The 22,267-nt window shown below is 40.9% G+C and overlaps 1 long non-coding RNA gene across 1 annotated transcript in view; it reads right to left on the bottom strand.

The window, feature by feature from the left end:
* LOC149982500 (uncharacterized) overlaps positions 1-21,832 on the bottom strand; it is a 46,805-nt gene extending 24,973 nt beyond the window's left edge. The window contains exons 1-2 of the long non-coding RNA XR_016497165.1: positions 21,494-21,832; positions 21,064-21,125 (exon numbers count right to left, since the gene is read on the bottom strand). This is a non-coding gene — a long non-coding RNA (uncharacterized LOC149982500). The remainder of the gene's footprint in view (positions 1-21,063; positions 21,126-21,493) is intronic.
* Between the last annotated feature and the right edge of the window lie 435 nt (positions 21,833-22,267).

The following is a 22,267-nucleotide window of genomic DNA, read 5'->3' as shown; positions in this document are numbered from 1 at the left end:
GGTGCGCGATGTGCCCGTCTCCGGAGCCTGACCAGAAGACCGCCTCGTTTGCACCTTATGTGGGAACTCCTTATAGGCCTCTTTATTACTCAATTTAATGCAAAATAGATGGGTTAGAAGAACGCACCTATCACCACTCCTCAGGTTAGCTCTCTCCTCACAGGCCTCTTCATTTGAGCCCGTTTGACAGGGAGAAAGTAAATTATATTAATGACTTTTCCAGCACAATTGACTCATTCTATCAGGTAGATAGTGGACCCAGCGCAAATGTTACTGATGGTCCTGTAGTATTGGTTCACCGTTCACAGAGTGCTCATTATACTATAGGATACCTGCCTAGTTCTCACAAAGCCTTGCCATAAAGTCAATAGTATATCCTGATTGCTCAAAGGGATATTAAGTCTGAATGGGTTAACTAAGGTTTGAATCAATCACATACATGTTCTAGATACATGCTAAGTATATGCAGTATATGGACGTTTTTTTTATGCTCTTCGAGACTTGAATGAGTTTGATGCTAAACGGCCAAAGCGGTTTTAGATACACTATATATACAAAAGTATGTGGACACCCCTTCAAATGTGTGGATTTGGCTATTTCAGCCACACCCGTTGCTAACAGTTATATAAAATAGAGCACACAGCCATGCAATCTTCATAGACAAACATTGGCAGTAGAATGGCCTTACTGAAGAGCTGTGACTTTCAACATGGCACCGTCATAGGATGCCACCTTTCCAACAAGTCAGTTCGTCAAATTTTGTGGGTGGGGATGGGTGTGAATCCAGTAAACTGCAGACGTGCAGCAATGTTTTTTCTTGTGAATAGCAAACTTTGTGTTTTTTATAGGGGAATGCAACTCTAACCAACATCTCAAATCTCGTCTCATTGATTGGACTCCAGGTTAGCTGACTCCTGTGTCCAATTAGCTGTTGGAGAAGTCATTAGTCTAGGGGTTCACATACTTTTTCCAACCTACACTGGAAGATTACATTCACCTTAGCCAAATACATTTAAACTCTGTTTTTCACAATTCAGGACATTTAATCCCAGTAACAATTCACTGTCTTTGGTCAGTTAGGATCACCACTTTAGTTTAAGAATGTGAAATGGCCCATTCCCCCTGACAGAGCTGGTGTAACTGAGTCAGGTTTGTAGGCCTTGCTCGCACACGCTTTTTCAGTTCAGCCCACACATTTCTATAGGATTGAGGTTAGGGCTTTATGATGGCCACTCCATACCTTGACTTTGTTGTCCTTAAGCCATTTTCCACACCTTTGGAAGTATGCTTGGGGTAATTGTACATTTGGAAGACCCATTTGCGACCAAGCTGTAACTTCCTGACTAATGTCTTGAGATGTTGCTTCAATATATCCACATCATTTTCCTACCTCATGATGTCATCTATTTTGTGAAGTGCATCCGTCCCTCCTGCAGTAAAGCACCCCACAACATGATGCTGCCACCCCCGTGCTTCACGGTTTGGATGGAGTTCTTCGGCTTGCAAGCCTCCCCCTTTTTCCTCCAAACATAATGATGGTCATTATGGCCAAACAGTTCTATTTTTGTTTCATCAGACCAGAAAACATTTCTCCAAAAAGTATGATCTTTGTCCTCATGTGCAGTTGCAAACCGTAGTCTGTCTTTATTATGGCGGTTTTGGAGCAGTGGCTTCTTCCTTGCTGAGCGGCCTTTCAAGTTATGTCGATATAGGACGCGTTTTACTGTTGATATAGATACTTTCGTACCATTTTCCTCCAGCATCTTCACAAGGTCCTTTGCTATTGATTTGCACTTTTCGCACCAAAGGACATTCATCTCGAGGAGACAGAATGAGTCTCCTTCCTGAGCGGTATGACGGCTGCGTGGTCCCATGGTGTTTATACTTGTGTGCTATTGTTTGTACAGATGAACATGGTACAAAATTCAAAAGGCACTCGCACATCTGAGCAAACCTTTTGCAGGTGCATGGCAACAGTTGAACAAGATGAATGAAAAAGGAAACCACACACTGCTCTTGATAGTATCACTGATCTTTAATAAGCTTACATACATGGTACCTTCAGGCGCTTGGAAATTGCTCCTAAGGATGAACCAGACTTGTGGAGGTCTACAATTTTTTTTCTGAGGTCTTGGCCAATTTCTTTTGATTTTCCCATGATGTCAAGCACAGAGGCACTGAGTTTGAAGGTAGGCCTTGAAATACATCCACAGGTACACCTCCAATTGACTCAAATTATGGCAATAAGCATATCAGAAGCTTCTAAAGCGATGACATTTTTCTGGAATTTTCCAAGCCGTTTCAAGGCACAGTCAACTTAGTGTATGTAAACTTATGACTCACTGGAATTGTGAAACAGTGAATTATAAGTGAAATAATCTGTATATGAACAATTGTTGAAAAATTACATGTGTCATGCACAAAGTAGATGTCCTAACCGACTTGCCAAAACTTTAGTTTGTTCACAAGAAATTTGTGGAATGGTTGAAAAACGAGTTTTAATGACTCCAACCTAAGGGTATGTAAAATTCCAACTTTAACTGTATATACTTGTGGTGGTGAGAACATGTTTTTTTGTGTCTGAATACAGCTGTTTCGACCCTTTGGAAGAATTCAACTTGGTTAAGCTTCTCTAGTGTCTGTGAGTTAACAACCTAACACCTAATGTATCAACAACATTGTAGTTACTCCACAGTAATAACATCAATTACAGAGTAAAAAGAAGGAAGCCTGACAGAGTTAAAATGTTCCTAAACATGCTCCTGTTTGCAATAAAGCACTAAAGTAATACAGCAAAAACGGTGGTAAAGAAAATAACATTTTGTCCTGATTAAAAAGTGTTATGTTTGGGGTAAAATCCAACACAACACTTCACTGAGTAACACTTCATATTTTCAAGCATGGTGGTGATTAGATCATTATACAGTGGGGCAAAAAAGTATTTAGTCAGCCACCAATTGTGCAAGTTCTGTAATTTTCATCATAGATAAACTTCAAATATGACAGACAAAATGGAGAAGAAAAAAAATCCAGAAAATCACATTGTAGGATTTTTAATGAATTTATTTGCAAATTATGGTGGAAAATAAGTATTTGGTCACCTACAAACAAGCAAGATTTCTGGCTCTTACAGACCTGTAACTTATTATTTAAGAGGCTCCTATGTCCTCCACTCGTTACCTGTATTAATGGCACCTGTTTGAACTTGTTATCAGTATAAAATACACCTGTCCACAACCTCAAACAGTCACACTCCAAACTCCACTATGGCCAAGACCAAAGAGCTGTCAAAGGACACCAGAAACAAAATTGTAGACCTGCACCAGGCTGGGAAGACTGAATCTGCAATAGGTAAGCAGCTTAGTTTGAAGAAATCAACTGTCGGAGCAATTATTAGGAAATGGAAGACATACAAGACCACTGATAATCCCCCTCAATCTGGGGCTGCACGCAAGATCTCACCCCGTGGGGTCAAAATGATCACAAGAACGGTGAGCAAAAATCCCAGAACCACACGGGGGGACCTAGTGAATGACCTGCAGAGAGCTGGGACCAAAGTAACAAAGCCTACCATCAGTAACACACTACGCCGCCAGGGACTCAAATCCTGCAGTGCTAGACGTGTCCCCCTGCTTAAGCCAGTACATGTCCAGGCCCGTCTGAAGTTTGCTAGAGAGCATTTGGATGATCCAGAAGAAGGTTGGGAGAATGTCATATGGTCAGATGAAACCAAAATATAACTTTTTGGTAAAAACTCAACTCGTCATGTTTGGAAGACAAAGAATGCTGAGTTGCATCCAAAGAACACCATACCTACTGTGAAGCATGGGGGTGGAAGCATCATGCTTTGGGGCTGTTTTTCTGCAAAGGGACCAGGACGACTGATCCGTGTAAGGAAATAATGAATGGGGCCATGTATCGTGAGATTTTGAGTGAAAACCTCCTTCCATCAGCAAGGGCATTGAAGATGAAACGTGGCTGGGTCTTTCAGCATGACAATGATCCCAAACACACCGCCTGGGCAACGAAGAAGTGGCTTCGTAAGAAGCATTTCAAGGTCCTGGAGTGGCCTAGCCAGTCTGCAGATCTCAACCCCATAGAAAATCTTTGGAGGAAGTTGAAAGTCCGTGTTGCCCAGCAACAGCCCCAAAACATCACTGCTCTAGAGGAGATCTGCATGGAGGAATGGGCCACAATACCAGCAACAGTGTGTGAAAACCTTGTGAAGACTTACAGAAAGCGTTTGACCTCTGTCATTGCCAACAAAGGGTATATTAACAAAGTATTGAGATAAACCTTTGTTATTGACCAAATACTTATTTTCCACCATAATTTGCAAATAAATTAATTAAAAATCCTACAATGTGATTATCTGGATTCTCATTTTGTCTGTCATAGTTGAAGTGTACCTATGATGAAAATTACAGGCCTCTCTCATCTTTTTAAGTGGGAGAACTTGCACAATTGGTGGCTTACTAAATACTTTTTTGCCCCACTGTATGTGTATGCTTGTTGTCAGCAAGGTCTAGGGATTTTTTTAGGATAAAATAAATGGAATAGAGCTAATCACAGTCAAAATCCCTGAGAAAAACTTGGTTCAGTCTGCATTCAAACAGACACTGGGAGACAGATTCACCTTTCAGCAATTACCTAAAACACAAAGCTAAAAATACACTGGAGTTGCTTACCAATATGACATTGCATGTTCCTGAGTGGCCTAGTTACTGTTTTGACTTAAATCGGCTTGAAAAAATCTATGGCAATACTTGAAAATGGCTGTCTAGCAATGGTCAACAACCAACTTGACAGAGCTTGAAGAATGTTATGAAGAATAATGTGCAAATATTGTACAATCCAGGTGTGCAAAGCTCTTAGAGACTTACCCAGAAAGACTTACAACTGCAATCGCTGCCAAAGGTGATTCTAACATGTATTGACTCAGGGGGTTGAATACTCATCTAATCAAGATATATTGTTTATTTTCCATGAAACCATAATTTGTATAATTTTTCTACCACTTTGATATTACAGAGTATTTTATGTAGATCGTTGACCAAAAATTACAATTAAATACATTTTAATCACACTTTGTAACACAACAAAATGTGGAAAAAGTCAAGTGCTGTGAATACTTACTGAAGGCACTGTAAATATGCTTATTCATTCATGATTATAGATACATTCTGCAATGAGTTAATCCGGCACAGCATCTGCAACAGACATGTCAACAATTTAGTTCTGACATTCCGTCACCGTGAATTTAAATAGATTTTACCTCGTTGATATTGTTGGCAGAAATGATAAAATATTAAATATAGACCTCCACCGGCTGAAGGAGATGAGGATCTGGTAAAATAAGGTTGCTAATATCATGAAGGTAGGTAGCTAGCTAGCTTGCTAGCTTCTTTGCAAAAAAATTAAGCTAGGATTCATGGTACATTGTAATTATCTGACTGCTACTAGGATAGTATTCTGTACATGACACAAGACCAAACACATAAGTAAGCCAACCAATATTAGTTAAAAAAAATATCCCAGTAAATTTAAATGTTTAATATTTATTTCATTTTGGATCAAGGTAGCTAGCTAGCTGACAGCAAAATGTGTAAGCTAGAGGTGACGTGCTGGGATTTGTTGTCTTGCATGATGTCTACATTGATGCATATTTGCATTTTAGAATCTGGTAGTAATGGAACCGAATATATTGATAGAAGTCCCATCCGAGAGAGATTTATACGGTTATCTAAACAAAGACCTTGTTTGAAGTGGTTCTAACATCTTCTATGGGAAAAATTAATGGGGAAAAAATTATTGGAACCATTTCTGTGTTTGACCGCTAGGTTTTATGGGTATTATGACGCGTCTTCTGTGGGGCTTCCAAGGGTCCACACACCCAAGAAGGGTCAACCAATCACTCGACGTAACTCATGAATACTAATGACTATCCTACGAAAGGAAATGTATTTTCCTCTCGGCTCCCCATCGGTGGCCCCAGATCAAGCGAACCAGGAGAGGAGCGGCCTGCTCCCAGTGTCCCTAATTCCTATGTATTAAGGTAGTTGTAACTTGGGAACCTGGAAAACCTTAAGGAGGCTCAGAAATTGCTGAAATATACATGTTCATATTAGATGCCTTGAAATGCACTAGTTGCACAGATTTTGTGAAAGTTGATATTAGTGAATTCATCTTGGGTCAATTTCCTAAACTAAGACAAAGGCATCAGCAATTGTTGAGTAAGGAATTGTGATGTGTTGTCTGCTCTTTAGCAGACTGCACAGGAATGGGAGATCTTTCCTCCGCAGGCCTAATCAGTCTTACAATTTGTAAACAATAATCTTTATATTGCAAGATTTATATTTCCATTCATTATTTATCCAAACAACCACCATTTGCGAGTAATTTTCCAAGAAAAAAAGGCTTAATTTCAAACAATCATGCATGACATGCGTCAACTAACAGATATATTTCCAAAGGAGGGAAAACAGCAATTACATCTTCAAGGGGTGTTTAACATTCTGGAGTTGCACGGCTTATCACACCATGGCATGATTATTCACAGCAAGCAGCTTTTCGATACTCACAGTAGGTTCACACTGGATTTGTTGATGAGGAATACTATTAGAGGAATTACTGTTTCCGAGAACAAGCGTGCACTTGGGAAAGTGATGAGCAACCAACCAAATGTGACGTGAGGCTATGGACTAATTCCTGACCTTTTATATTGAAACAAAGATGTGCTGCATTATTTAAATGTGAAGCGATAACGATCATAATTCTTGTTTCCTTTGTTCAGGATTCTAATTCATATATTGTCATGCTGAGTGTTCTGTTGAGTGTAACTGCAATATAATACTAACTATAGTCTTCCACTTATTACCTACCAGTGTTTGTATTATTTTTACCTAACACAATGTTAAAACTAATCTGATAGGCGTGATAGATACAATGCATTTACACTCATTGAACTCAACTGTTCAGTAATATCACGTCTCACCCCTGACCCCAATGACACATCACTTTCAAATCTCAAACAAATTCAAATGATGAACTGCAATTTTTTAAATTAAGTATGCAAAAAAGTATTGCTGCAATAACTCAACTAACACTTCCAAATGTTTCGCTGAGGTATCAGCACGAGTAAAGCTGTCAGTTACCACTAAACTCTTAAACCAGCAGAGAGATCACACACAAGTGAAGAAAACGTGTGACTGTTCCCGTTTCGTTTTGTGTGTGTGCCCATGTGAAAGTGATTTATTTCTCATTTAATCAGGTTTGGCAGAGCCGTGCACACGAGTGCCATTTACTATATTTATAGGCTGAGCCGAATCCCTGCGACCTGTCTTACAGCTGGAAAGAGGAGATAGGAACTTCAAACCTGAGGCCCATATGGGCAGCCTCTCAATCTCATTCGACACTACAGTGCCCCACAAAACATTGTCAACACAATCCCCGCTGTATCAGAGCCTGTGTCTATGTCCCAAATGGCAAATATCTAGTGCTCTAGGGTTAGAAGTAGTGCACTATGCAGGGTATAGTGTGCCATTTGGGATGCAAATCCCATATGTTTTTCTCTGCATTTCCCTGATTCTGATTGCAGGGGAAGTGCAGGTGATTCCACAGGCTTGTTGTTTGTCAGTTCCCCTGATTCTAGCTAGCCAAGGAAGAAGATGCATGGAACCCAAAGGATGCCTGCGCTGACTCTATAACTGAGATGCCAGAGAGAGAAAGAGTAAACTCAATGCGCTGTCACAAGGACATGAGACTCAAAGACAGTTATGAATCATTGTATATGTTCCACTGATGCAAAGTCTGTGGCTGTAAATGGATATACACAGAGTGTAAAAAACATTAAGGATACCTTCCTAATATTGACCCCCCCCCCCTCCCCCGCCTTTCACCTGGATTCACCTGGTCAGTCTATGTCTTGGAAAGAGCAGGTGTTCATAATGTTTTGTGCACTCAGTGTATACATACTGAACAAAAATATAAAAGTGATGTGTAAAGTGTTGGTCCCATGTTTCATGAGCTGAAATTAAAGAGCCCATAAAAGATTTCCATTGCCACAAAAAGCTTATTTCTGCACAGATGTATTTACATTCCTGTTTGTGAGCATTTCTCCTTCGCCAAGATAGGTGTGGGATATCAAGAAGCTGATTAAACTGCATGGTCATTACACAGGTGCACCTTGTGCTAGTGACAATAAAAGGCCACCTTAAAATGTGCAGAGTGCCCCATGGTGGCGGTGGGGTTTATGTTATGGGCAGGCATACGCTACGGACAACAAATACAATTGCATTTTTTCGATGGCAATTTCAATGCACAGAGATACTGTGATGAAATCCTGAGGCCCATTGTCCTGCCATTCATCCGCCGTCATCACTTCATGTTGCAGCATGATAATGCATGGCCCCATGTCACAAGGATCTGTACACAATTCCTGGAAGCTGAAAAGGTCCCCTTGTTTCATGGCCTGCATACTCACCAGACGTCACCCACTGAGCATGTTTGAGATGCTCTGGATCGACATGTACGACAGCGTGTTCCAGTTCCTGCCAATATCCAGCAACTTCGAACAGCCATTGAAGAGGAGTGGAACAAAATTCCTCTGGCCACAATCAACAGCCTCATCAACTCTATTGCAAAGGAGATGTGTTGGGCTGCATGAAGCAAATGGTCATCACACCAGATACTGGTTTTCTGAACCATCCCACTACCTTTTTTTAAAGGTATTTGTGACCAACAGACACAGGACATATCTGTATTCCCAGTCATGTGAAAACCATAGAGTAGGGCCTAATGAATTTATTTCAATTGACTGATTTCTTTATGAACTGCAACTCAGTAAAATCTTTGAATTTGTTGCATGTTGCATTGATATTTTTGTTCAGTATATACAGTGCATTCAGAAAGTATTCTGACCCCTTGACATTTTCCACATGTTGTTACATTAAAGGCGTATTCTAAAAACATCCTCATCAGTCTACACACAATTCAATCCACACAATTCTGCAAATGTAATATATATATTTAAAAAAAACGGAAATATCTTATTTACATAAGTATTCAGACCCTTTGCTATGAGACTTGAAATTGAGCTCAGGTGGATACTTGTTCTATTGTTCATCTTTGAGATGTTTCTGCAACTTGATTGGAGTCCACCTGTGGTAAATTCAATTGATTGGACATGATTTGGAAAGGCACACACATGTCTATATCAGGTCCCACAGTTGACAGTGCATGTCACAGCAAAAACCAAGCCATGTGTCACAACTTCTGCCGAAGTCGGTTCCTCTCCTTGTTCAGGAAGTGTTCGGCGGTCGAAGTCGCCGGTCTTCTAGCCATCATCGATCTATTTTTCATGTTCCATTTGTTTTGTCTGGTTGTCGCTTTCACCTGGTTTCAATTCCCTAATTACATGTTGTACATGTTCCCTCTGTTTCCCCCATGTCCTTGTCGGGAATTGTTTATTGTAAGTATGTGTGCTTTATGTGACTGGTGCGATACGGGTTCTTGTGCCCATGTGTTTTGTTACCTTTGTATGCCGGAAGTTACAGTATGTACATTAAACGGCTCCGGCCATTTACCAAGTTCTGCTCTCCTGCATTTGACTTCCATGCCACCAGTTACGGACCCCTTGAGGCCATGAGGTTGAAGGAATATTCAGTAGAGCTCCAAGACAGGATTGTGTCGAGGCACAGATCTGGGGAAGGGTACCAAAACATTTCTGCAACATTGAAAGTCCCCTAAAACACAGTGGCCTCCATCATTCATAAATGGAAGAAGTTTGGAATCACCAAGACTCATCCTAGTGCTGGCTGCTCGGGCAAACTGAGCAATCAGGGGAGAAGGGCCTTGGTCAGCGAGGTGACCCGATAGTCACTCTGACAGAGCTCCAGAGTTCCTCTGTGGAGATGGGAGAACCTTCCAGAAGGACAACCATCTCTGCAGCACTCCACCAATCAGGGAATTATGGTAGTGGCCAGATGGAAGCCACTTCTGAGTAAAAGGCACAAGACAGCCCTCTTGGAGTTTTCCAAAAGGCACCTAAAGACTCTCAGACCATGACAAACAACATTCATTGGTCTGATGAAACCAAGACTGAACTATTGTTATTCTTTTTTTAAATGTACTCCCTTGTTTTCTCCCCAATTTCAGTCTTGTCTCATCACTGCAACTCCCCAACAGCCTTGGGAGGCGAAGGTTGAGTCATGCGTCCCCTGAAACATGGCTTGCCAAACCACGCTTAACCTGGTAGCCAGCCGCACCAATGTGTCAGAGTAAACACCGTTCAACTGACAACCGAGGTCAGCCTGCAAGCACCCTGCCCGCCACAAGGCGACGCTAGAGCATCATGAACCAAGTAAATCCCCCCCGGCCTAACACTCCCTAACTCGGATGATGCTGGGCCAATCGGGCATTGCCCTATGGGACTCTTGATCACAGCTTGTGATCGAACCTGGGTCTTTAGTGACACCTCTAGCATCTGCAGTGCAGTGCATTAGACCGCTGCACCATTCGGGAGGTCCAAGACCAAACTCTTTGGCATGAATGCCAAGCATCACGTCTTGAGGAAACCTGGCACCATCCCTACGTTGAAGCATGGTGGTGGTAACGTCATGCAGTGGGGATTTCTTTTAGCGGCAGGGACTGGGAGACAGATTAAAACCTGCTCCAGAGCGCTCAGGACCTCAGACTGGGGCGAAGGTTCACCTTCCAAACAGTCAATGGCCCTAAGCACACAACCAAGACAATGCAGGAGTGGCTTCAGGACAAGTCTCTGAATGTCCTTGAGTGTCCCAGCCACAGCCTGGACTTGAACCCGATCAAACATCTCTGAAGAGACCTGAAAATAGCGGTGCAGCGACCCTCCCCATCCAACCTGACAGAGCTTGAGAGAATCTGCAGAGAAGAATTGGAGAGGCTGCCCAAATGCAGGTGTGCCAAGCTTGTAGCGTCAAACCCAAAACGATTTGTGGCTGTAATCATTGTCAAAGGTGCTTCAACAAAGTACTGAGTAAAGGGTCTGAATACTTGTGTAAACGTAATATTTCTAAAAACCTGGTTTTGCTTTGTCATTATGGGGTAGTGTGTGTAGACCGATGAGGGGAAAAAAACATAATTTAATGCATTTTTGAATAATTCTGTAACGTAACACAATGTGGAAAAAGTCAAGAGGTCTAAACTTTCCGAATGCACTGTATGTACCCAGCAGTTGGACATATTTACTGAGCAAGCTTATGGCTCAGCATTTTCACACTTTATTTGGATAGCTCATCTACAGACTATCAATAACATTTCAACTAGCTATGTACTAATCCTCGCCCTAACCAAACCCCTAAATTAAGGATCCAACCCTTTTATTCAATATTTGCCTAAAATGACATACCCAAATCTAACTGCCTGTAGCTCAGGACGTAAAGCAAGGATATGCATATGTTTGAAAACATTAGAAAGGAAACACTTTGAAGTTTGTGGAAATGTGACATTTGTAAAGGTGAATATAACACATTAGATCTGGTAAAATATAATACAAATATATAAATATATATTTTTTCATTTCCATCTTTGAAATGCAAGAGAAAGACCATAATGTATATTTCCAGGTTAGGTACAAGATTAGATTTTGGCCACAAGATGGCAGCAGTGTATGTGCAATGTTTAGACTGATCCAATGAACCACTGAATTTCTGTTCAAAATGTTGTATCAAGTCTGCCCAAATGTGCCTAGTTGGTTTAATGATACATTTTCAAGTTCATAACTGTGCACTCTCCTCAAACAATGGCATGGCATTCTTTCACTGTAATAACTACTGTAAATTGGACAGTGCAGTTAGATTAACCATCATTTTAGTTTTCTGCCCATATCAGATATGTCTATGTCCTGGGAAATGTTCTTGTTATTTACAGCCTCATGCTAATCACATGAGTCTACATTAGCTCAAACATCCCGCGGGGAGGACACTGATCCCATAGAGGTTATTAACCCTTATCCTAACCCTTATTCTAAACCTAACCCTAGCCATAATCTAAGCAAGCAGTTGTTGTTCCAAAGATAGTTTATACTAAACTCAGCAAAAAAAAGAAATGTACCTTTTTCAGGACCTTGTCTTTCAAAGATAATACGTAAAAATACAACTAACTTCACAGATCATCATGTAAAGGGTTTAAACACTCTTTCCAATGCTTGTTCAATGAACAATAAACAATAAATGAACATACACCTGTGGAACGGTTGTTAAGACACGAACAGCTTACAGATGGTAGGCAATTAAGGTCACAGTTATGAAAACTTAGGACACTAGAGAGGCATTTCTACTGACTCTGAAAAACACCAAAAGAAAGATTCCCAGGGTCCCTGCTCATCCGTGTGAATGTGCCTTAGGCATGCTGCAAGGAGGCATAAGGACTGCAGATGTAGCCAGGGCAAGAAATTGCAATGTCCGTACTGTGAGATGCTTAAGACAGCGCTACAGGGAGACAGGACGGACAGCTGATAGTCCTCGCAGTGGCAGACCACGTGTAACAACACCTGCACAGTATCGGTACATCCGAACAGCACACCTGTGGGGCAGGTACAAGATGGCAACAACAACTGCCCGAGTTACACCAGGAATGCACAATCCCTCCATCAGTGCTCAGACTGTCCGCAATGGGCTGAGAGAGGCTGGACTGAGGGCTTTTAGGCCTGTTCCTCACCAGACATCAACAAACCCACCGTCGCTGGACCAGACAGGACTGGCAAAAAGTGCTCGTCACTGACGAGTCATGGTTTTGTCTCACCAGGTGTGACAGTCAAATTCGCTTTTATGGTTGGATTCGCATTTATCGTCGAAGGAATGAGCGTTACGCCGAGGCCTATACTCTGGAGTGGGATTGATTTGGAGGTGGAGTGTCCGTTATGGTCTGGGGCGGTGTGTCACAGCATCATCGGACTGAGCTTGTTGTCATTGCAGGCAAACTCAACGCTGTGCGTTACAGGAAAGACATCCGCCTCCCTCATGTGGTACCCTTCCTGCAGGCTCATCCTGACATGACCCTCCAGCATGACAATGCCAACAGCCATACTGCTCATTCTGTGCGTGATTTCCTGCAAGACAGGAATGTCACTGCTCTGCCATGGCCAGCGAAGAGCCCGGATCTCAATCCCATTGAGCACGTCTGGGACATGTTGGATTGGAGGGTGAGGGCTAGGGCCGTTCCCCCCAGAAATGTCCTAGAACTTAAAGGTGCCTTGGTGGAAGAGTGGGGTAACATCTCACAGCAAGAACTGGTAAATCTAGTGCAGTCCATGAGGAGGAGATGCACTGCAGTACTTAATGCAACTGTTGTACTTAATGCAATTATACTTCAATTGTACTGAGTGTTACTTTTGATTTTGACCCTCCGTTTGTTCAGGGACACATTATTCCATTTCTGTTAGTCCCATTTCTTTGTAACTTGTTCAGTTTATGTCTCAGTTGTTGAATCTTGTTATTTTCATACAAAACCACTCCCACGATCACTGTTGCAGCTCTGGCAGCCATTGTTTCCAAAGACTATATTTTCGTATTTTTGTAATTACTTGTAAACGTAGTACTTTTTATTAGTTCCAATAGGCCTACAGTGTTATTGGATGGTTGCTTGGACAGTCACTAAGGCTTTATTTGGCTGTTATTTGTCAAAGCACTTTTCTTTGACACTTTTTGAAAACACACAGAAGCAGCAGGGTTAGCAACTTGCTAATGTTAGCACCAAAGATACAGCAGGCTTCAATCATGAAAATACAATTCCATAGTGATTTGTCTTAAATGTAATAATAAATGTTGTGTTCTAATAGACCTACATGTTGTTTTGACTGTTGTTTAAGACTGTCGCTAAGATTAAACTCAGCTGTTATTGCTGCAAACATGCTAGCTAACCAGCATCAGACACAGTAACTTATAGTTCGTTATCATCTCATTTTAAATTATTCTTGACTGTAATGCAGTTAATTGGTGACAATGACATGAACACAGATGTATATTCCAGCCTGATATTCATGCAAACATTTTAATATGACTACAACCCAAAAGTAATCTGAAATGCACTCATAACTTATGACATAAGCTTCGTGTTTGCTTGCTAGCCAGCTAAGCTAACTGCAGGATAACTAGGCAGAGCATTGTATCATGGGAGTTGAAATGCAGCGGAATTGCAGTATACTGTAGATGAGGGCGATGCAGAAGCTTAAAGAATGACAAAAACTAGGAATCCTGTAGTATAACAAAAAAAACTATAAAACATCAAAATGTGCATCACATCTTACAGTAGTGCATAAAGACTAACAGCTTAATAACTGGTTATAAAGTGGTGGCTTTGGTTCAAGGGTTTAAGATAGACCAGTGTGGGGGATTGCCCAATAATATGATGAAAGCTACCTCCACGATAGTGTCCTTCATAGCACAGCCTTGGGACAGTGACAAGTCGAGTGATTCTGACAAAAACACCATGTGACTCCTAATATGGACACCATACACCACATGTAAGATGTGAGGAAGGGTCTCTTTGCTTTGCTGTTGTTACTGCTGTCTATATCTTATTCACAACCATGGACAGCAGCCATACGAAATCTGGCTTTTCCTTGTGGAACGGCTGACATCATGAACCTTACTATAGGATAGGTGAAGCACAATTCATTTCAGATTCAGTGAGATCATCCCAAAGTACCAACGACATAGGTTATAGAAGATGACGTAACAACAATCATGGAATGGATAATACATTAGAATTAAAATCAAAGGGGAGTCCTAAAATCAAAGGGGAGTCCGTTAGAATCGCAAACATTTGTACACATTACATCATAAAGCACATAGGGCTAAATAGCAATGATGTCACTGTAGAAAGCAATGTTTCATATTTATGTCCAATAATGATTTTGTGTATTTATTCCACCATAAGAGTTTAGCACTACAAAGACACCATTTCCATTCCCTTTTATAGAGTCTAATACAGGTCTTGATATCTGGTCTTGCACCGATATTGGCAGCCTCTGCCCAGCCACTGCAGCCAGGCACACAGTGGGGGGGGGGGGGGGTAACGCAGGCCCACCTGTATAGCACTGGGCTCAGGCCAGATTGCAACTGTGGTGTATACACAATACTGTGGGGCCACCTGAGCCTCACTGTCCCATGCCTGTCACACACACACATCTCTCACTCATCAGGCACTGCACTGCTCCTGACAATAGGATTATAGAGAGCTAGGACTCAGGATGGAGAACTAGTTTTTACAGTGTCTTTTGATCATCAAGGCATTCAATTCAGTTTAAAAAAAAATTATAGCTACATTTTCTGATATTATCCGTATGAAAGTAAGTAAAAAGGAAGGATAGTGGGAATCCACAAAATAGCATTACAATATCTTTATTATAGACATACTAAGTGCAAAAGCATGTCATCACATTTATTGGAAATGGTGCGATAAGGATAAGGACGTGTCACGCCTGCTCCCGCTCCTCGAGTGCCAGACTGCCCATCATTACGCACACCTGTCACCATCGTTACGCGCATCAGCGCTTCATTGGACTCACCTAGACTCCATGACTTTATTAATTGCCTCCTCTATATCTCTCTATTCCTCAGTTTGATCCCCGTGTCAGCATTAATGTCATTAATATTCCCTTGTCCAGAGGCGGTCTGTCTTTTGTTTCATGTCTGTTATTTATTAAATGTTCACTCCCTGTACTTTCTTCTCATCTCCCAGCGTCTGTCCTCACACATAGATTAAAATTAATGTGTACTTTGTCAAGTGCTGCCCACACATATTGGTTGAGGGGAAGCACTGAAATTCTGATCTCGTTGGACTTATTGTGAAAACATCAAATGCACTCAGTCATCAAGCTTGACATTGAGATGAGCAATTTGTTACTGACTGAGTAACAGCCTCATAATTTGAGAGGGAACATAATATGAGAGTTAAACCAATCCTGTAGGGACTAGATTTGAAAACATCACACAGCTGCTCATTGTCTGAAATCTATGATTCGTTTTTTGCATTTTCCTTTCATTGCACCTGCCTCACATCCCAGACATTAATATAGAATTTACACCTTTGGCAAAACATCACACATTTTAATCCGGTTCATTTTCATGACCAACATTATGCCACTACACATACGTTTGAGCCAGTCAAAACATAGCTGTTTTAATTTGCCAAATTCCTAGCCTGAAAATGTAGAGCAAGCAGTGGTGCAAAAACTATCTATACACACTAGCAGTCAACAATCCTACCACTTGTTGTTTGTCTAAGTAGTTCTCCTTGTCTCATGAGACCCATCAGACCATTCTGGTAGTAAATTAGTTAAGGTGTGGTGATGGAGATGGATTGAGACTATGTGATGGTGTTGACGCATGCATTCCATGTGACCTATCAGACCTGTATGTAAAAGATTGCACATCTTTCCAGGTAATAGTATCTGAGTTAAGTGTGGTGAAAGAGCTGACTGGGGATGGTGTGACGGTGTTGACGTGTGAAGGCGGCTGGAATGATAGACGGCGGTGTTTGAGTGGGACAGACAAGGACAAACAGTAAGAAAGAGGAGATAGTCAAGCAGTAGTCAAGCTATCACTCACAGGACATCTCCGGTGTGTGAGGTAATCCTCCACCTGACACCTCCTCCGCTCGTAAATCTCCCTCCATTTCTGGCACTGTGAGATTTATGGACTGGGACTTGACAACAACAATGACTGGGTGGTGTCGAGATACCCGGAGTTAAGCGGCGACTGAGTGAGGAGTTATTTGGTTTTGCACGTGTTGTTGTTATGGAAAACAATCCTTGAAGCAGCAAGGACGCTATTCACTAGATATTAATGCGGTACACTGACGTTCTACAGCCTATTTCTGTGTGACATTTTTCACATTTTCATGTTCTATTCATGAATTACAAGGACATGGAAGATTCTTGCACGTTTGTCATCTCACTAAACAGTACCATGCTTGTTCATCTGAACAGGCATTATTGTGACAGAAACCAACAAGATAATTACACATATTAGTGTATTCTATGAAACATTCCACCATGTATTTAGCCACATACCTTAATTACACCATGTATTTAAAGCTGCATTACCCTCCGTAATGATCTGAAGTGCAATAATCAGAATTTTCAGGCACTGTACTGTGATGCGTTGTTTGAAAGTACTCCATTGTGTGGAAAACCTTGAAAGAGCCCTAGACACGCATAGGCCTGTCTCAGTGTTTTTCCACTAGTGCCGGCTGTCGGCTATACAGCTGATTGCAGTCATTTTCAGCCTGGTACTTTTTCTAATTACAGTTGAAGTTGGAAGTTTACATACACTTAGGTTGGAATAATTAAAACTCGCATTTCAACCACCCCACAAATTTCTTGTTAATTAACAAACTATAGTTTTGGCAAGTCGGTTAGGACATCTACTTTGTGCATGACACAAATCATTTTTCTAACAATTGTTTACAGACAGATTATTTCACTTATAATGCACTTTTTCACAATTCCAGTGGGTCAGAAGTTTACATACAGTTAACTGTGCCTTTAAACAGCTTGGAAAATTCCAGAAAATGATGTCATGGCGTTAGAAGCTTCTGATAGGCTAATGGACATAATTTGAGTCAATTGGAGGTGTACCTGTGGATGTATTTCAAGGCCTACCTTTAAAATCAGTGCCTCCTTGCTTGACATCATGAAAAAATCAAAAGAAATCAGCCAAGACCTCAGAACTTTTTTTTGAAGACATCCACAAGTCTGGTTCATCCCTGGGAGCAATTTCCAAAATCCTGAAGGTACCATGTTCATTTGTACAAACAATAAGCAAGTATAAACACCATGGGACCACGAAGCCATCATTCCACTCAGGAAGGAGATGCGTTCTGTCTCCTAGAGATGAACGTACTTTGGTGTGAGAAATGCAAATCAATCCCAGAACAACAGCAAAGGACCTTATGAAGATACTGGAGGAAACAGGTACAAAAGTATTGAAATCCACAGTAAAACGAGTCCTATATCGACATAACCTGAAAGGCCGCTCAGTAAGGAAGAAGCCACTGCTCCAAAACCGCCATAAAGAAGCCAGACTATGGTTTACAACTGCACATGGTGACAAAGATCGTACTTTTTGGAGAAATGTCCTCTGGTCTGATGACACAAAAATAAAGCTGTTAGGCCGTAATGACCATTGTTATGTTTGGAGGAAAAAGGGGGATGCCTGCAAGCTGAAGAACACCATCCCAACCGTGAGGCACGGCTGTGGCAGTGCTTTGCTGCAGGAGGGACTGGTGCACTTCACAAAATAGATGGCACCATGAGGCAGAACGAGTATGTGGATATATTGAAGCAAGATCTCAAGACATCCGTCAGGAAGTTAAAGCTTGGTCGCAAATGGGTCTTCCAAATGGACAATGACACAAAGTGTAATTCCAAAGTTGTGGCAAAATGGCTTAAGGACAACAAAGTCAAGGTATTGGATTGGCCATCACAAAGCCATGACCTCAATCCTATAGAACATTTGTGGGCTGAACTGAAAAAGCTTGTGCGAAAGGAGGCCTACAAACCTGACTCAGTTACACCAGCTCTGTGGTGTAACTGTGGTGATCCTAACAGACAATAGACAGAGAATTGTTACCAGGATTAAATGTCAGGAATTGTGAAAAACTGAGTTTCAATGTATTTGGCTAAGGTGTATGTCAACTTCAACTCTATATTTGATTCTGGTCACTTTGAGTTAAATCTCACTATCACTTCATCAATGAGTAATCATGTGAATTAAGTTTTTTTCTGCAAAGAACAGTATTGGGTGGACCGCGTTGTTTTGAGCCACCTATTAACAAACAATAAAAAATAGAATTAAAAAACAATTAAAATGTACGTTTTTTTCGGGATGGAAAAACCTTTTCTGTCTAAACTTAAACCAGATGTATGTATAAAGTATGTATAAAAGAAAATTGACCTATATATTTTTTTATAAAATCATCTTTGAGCACTAACAATCACCAAAATAAAAGCTGGACAGTCAGGGAGAATCTAAAATGTAAAAAATTATGCTTTCAGGAGTATTTTTGTCATGGCATGTGGTCCCCATTGATTTATTTTAATACTGTTTAATTCACTCAGATAGCATAAGCCATTGCAAAATGTGTAGAATTTCAGGAAATTAGCTTTAAAACTGCCATTTGTTCTCTAAGCTTAATGGCAACATTTGTGGAATTGCAAGAAATTAGCTTTAAAACTGTCATTTGTTCTCTAAGCTTTGTGGCAAGATGTGTAGAATTGCAGGAAATGTGCTTTAAAACAGCTAAAGTTTGTCACTGAGGTCAACAGAAGGGCCTCTAAAATGTTTGGTCGGTGACCGCACCATTGGCCACTCCCATGGCCACATCCACCACCTGAGCCACATTTTGATCCAGAGAAAACCTGGAATTGCACCAGAAAAACAACGGTGTGTGAAAACTGCACTCATAGATCCATGCTATCATAAACCAGAGGGCACTGTGTAGAATACAAATGAAAGGAATAACAACTAGTTATCATATAGATAATAAATACTAGTTGTGTGAGCATGTGGATGGCATTTGGCTTCATACATTTGCATACTGTGATGATCAGATGTTAACTCAATTTAAACCTGCATCCAAGATGACCTATTTGAAAACAAAACTACTGTAATAGCTGAACAATAATGCAATGGCTTCCCGGAACCTGCATGCATGTACTGTAGGACTACATACTGTACATGTTGTGCATGCAATTCCACAAAACGTAATTTACTTCCTGAAACTTGAATTTCATAAAGTCAGGAAAGACAATGAAACCCAGCTTATTTATATTCAAACCCTATTCACATTTCTGCAAAATGCATACAACCACACACCATACTCTTCAGGGACCCTCATTCCAATTTCACCTCTCTTTTCCACAACCACACCGTAAAATCAAACTGCTTTTTCTTGTTCTCTGTTTGAAGTACTTCCCCTCCCCCAATTCACTTCTGAGCCCCACTGTCGGGCATGAGGTAGCATTGCAATCCCATCTATATTTATAGCTTCCTAATACTCTCCCAAAGAAACAATAATGGATACTGAGGGGAGAGCTGTTGATTCCAGTCTCATTATTATTTTCCCATCACCCATACCACTGGGGAGCCTGGGTCATTGCTGAGAGGAATGGCTCTCAGTAACCGCCCTGGTTTTGATGGCACCACAGCTGAGGAGAGGGTGGGTATTTATTTTACCTTTATTTAACTAGGCAAGTCAGTTAAGAACACATTTTTATTTTCAATCACGGCCTAGGAACAGTGGGTTGTTCTGCCATGTTCAGGGGCAGAACAACAGATTTTAACCTTGTTAGCTCGGGATTTGATCTTGCAACCTTTGGGTTACAAGTCAAACGCTCTAACCACCTGCCACCCCGATGGGGCTAACCCAATAGCAGTGCAATTAAACCCAACCAGGAGACTGCCGTCGCATAGTAATGACACCAGAGCGGTGGATGCCGGCCTGGTGGCGGGATGCGGGAAGCACCTTTTCACCTAGAAATTCGCCAGGCGTTTTATTTCCTGTTTTGCAGAGCGCCTTCATTCTCATGTCACAGATAGCCCATAATACAACTTTCACCTGTGCAATATAGCTGCCTCTGTGTTCCAGATAACTGGATCTGTGGGAAGGAAGAATATCTGTTATAATTATTTTGGAGATGTAGTGAATTCACACTGCATAAAGAGAAAATAACCTGCCACAAAAGCTGATGTATAATCATTTCAAAATGACATTTTGGTTTAACCTTTCTGATCTCCCCATCCCGGATCCGGGTTCGTGAATACAGACTCAAGCTCATTACCATAACGCAACGTTAACTATTCATGAAAATCGCAAATGAAATGAAATAAATATGCTAGCTCTCAAGCTTAGCCTTTTGTTAACAACACTGTCATCTCAGATTTTCAAAATATGCTTCTCAACCATTGCAAAACAAGCATTTGTGTAACAGTATTGATGGCTAACGTAGCATTTAGCATTAGCATTCAGCTGGCAACATTTACACAAAAAAACAGAAAAGCATTCAAAAAAATCATTTACCTTTGAAGAACTTCAGATGTTTTCAATGAGGAGACTCTCAGATAGCAAATGTTCAGTTTTTCCTGAAAGATTATTTGTTTAGGACAAATCGCTCCGTTTTCTGCGTCAGGTTTAGCTATGAAAAAACCCCTGTATCCAGGATTGTGTAAATCTATCAGCAAGCTCATTAGCATAACACAACGTTAACTATTTATGAAAATCGCAAATGAAATGAAATAAATATGCCATCTCTCAAGCTTAGCCTTTTGTAAACAACACTGTCATCTCAGATTTTCAAAATATGCTTCTCAACCATAGGAAAACAATAATTTGTGTAAAAGTAGCTAGCTAGAGTTAGCATTTCGCGTTAGCATTTAGCGTTAGCATTAGCGTTAGCATCCAGCACGCAACATTAACAAAAACATAAAAGCCTTCAAATAAAATCATTTACCTTTGAAGAACTTCTGATGTTTTCAATGAGGATACTCTCAGTTAGATAGCAGATGCTCAGTTTTTCCAAAAAGATTCCTTGTGTATTAGAAATAGCTCCGTTTTATACATCACATTTGGCTACCAAAAAATATCCATAAATTCAGTCCTCAAAACGCAAACTTTTTTCCAAATTAACTCCATAATATCGACTGAAAACATGGCAAACGTTGTTTAGAATCAATCATCAAGGTGTTTTTCACATATCTCTTCATTGATACATCGTTCTTGGACACATGCTTTCTCCCCTGAATCAAATGGTAAAGTAGAAGCAGCTGGCAATTGCGCACCGAATTCGACGCAGGACACCAGGCGGACACTTGGAAAATGTAGTCTCTTATGGTCAATCTTCCAATGATATGCCTACAAATACGTCACAATGCTGCTAAGACCTTGGGCGAACGACAGAAAGTGTAGGCTCATTCGTTGCGCAATCACAGCCATATAAGGAGAGAATGGAAAACAGAGCTTCAGAAATTCTGCTAATTCCTGGGTGATGCATCATCTTGGTTTCGCCTGTAGAATGAGTTCTGGGGCACTTACAGACAAAATATTTGCAGATTCTGAAACTTCAGAGTGTTTTCTTTCCTGTCAAGAATATGCATAGTCGAGCATCTTTTCGTGACAAAATATCGCGCTTAAAACGGGAACGTTTTTTATCCAAAAATGAAATAGCGCCCCTAGAGCTCTAACAGGTTAATGTTTAATTGAGTTGTCAAGCAATGTGAATTTGGGT

Source organism: Oncorhynchus mykiss, chromosome 7 (genome assembly GCF_057628025.1).
Source record: "Oncorhynchus mykiss isolate SJ-2025 chromosome 7, ASM5762802v1, whole genome shotgun sequence".
In the NCBI taxonomy this organism is placed as follows: Eukaryota; Metazoa; Chordata; class Actinopteri; order Salmoniformes; family Salmonidae; genus Oncorhynchus; species Oncorhynchus mykiss.
This window is presented reverse-complemented; position numbering and strand designations above follow the sequence as displayed.